The sequence below is a fragment of the Miscanthus floridulus genome, chromosome 8 (genome assembly GCF_019320115.1).
Source record: "Miscanthus floridulus cultivar M001 chromosome 8, ASM1932011v1, whole genome shotgun sequence".
Lineage (NCBI taxonomy): Eukaryota > Viridiplantae > Streptophyta > Magnoliopsida > Poales > Poaceae > Miscanthus > Miscanthus floridulus.
Window position 1 is genome coordinate 160193371 of NC_089587.1, and position 1109 is coordinate 160194479.

Consider the following 1109-nt stretch of genomic DNA (forward strand, 5'->3'; position numbering starts at 1 on the left):
GGGGGGGGGGGGGGGGGGGGGGGGGGGGGGGGGGGGGGGGGGGCGCGAAGAGAATTATAGAAAAAAATGTAGTATGTGACATTGCTGGTGCAAAAATCAACTTTGTATTGGAGGCCATGTAGATAGATTGAAAGCAATAGAGATTGCGTGGAATATTGGATTGAATTGATTGGAGAGTCCTATGTACATATATATATAGGGAAGAGATCTTGTGGCTTATAGAAACAGAACCAACAGAGATCTCATATCTCTCTAACCAAATATAGGGCTGGCCGGCTATACCAGGCACAGGCCCATACACGCACAGCACATATACATGTATATTCTAACACGCCCCCGCAGTCACAGCATCGATGGGTCGAACGTTGAGACTGTACCGAAACTCCGTGAAGACAGCAGTAGGCAAGCCTTTGGTAAAAATGTCGGCGAACTGGGACGTCGTCGGGACGTGAAGAACGCGGACAGCACCAAGAGCCACTCGTTCTCGGACGAAGTGAAGATCAATCTCAATGTGCTTGGTACGCTGATGCTGAACAGGGTTGGAAGACATGTACACGGTGCTGATATTGTCGCAGTAGACCAATGTGGCATGGCGCAGGGGTGTATGCAGCTCAGACAACAACTGGCGCAACCAAGAAGCTTCGGCGACGGCATTGGCGACCGCACGATACTCAGCTTCAGCACTGGAGCGAGAGACCGTGTTCTGGCGCTTGGAGGACCAGGAAATCAAAGTGTCACCGAGGAACACCGCGTAGCCCGAGGTGGACTTACGAGTGTCAGGACAGCCGGCCCAGTCGGCATCGGAGTAGACAACAAGATAAAGCTGACTGGAGGCTCGAATGTGTAACCCCAACTCTAAAGTGCCACGAACATAGCGCAATATGCGCTTCAAAGCTGCAAGGCGAGGCTCTCGCGGATCATGCATATGAAGACACACTTGCTGCACGGCATAAGCAATGTCCGGCCGTGTGAAAGTGAGATACTGCAGAGCTCCTGCTAGGCTGCGAAAATCCGTAGGATCTGCAATGGGGTTGCCATCAGCTGAGAGCTTCGGGTTGATATCAACCGGAGTAGAGCAGGGCTTGCAATCTGCCATACCAGCACGATCT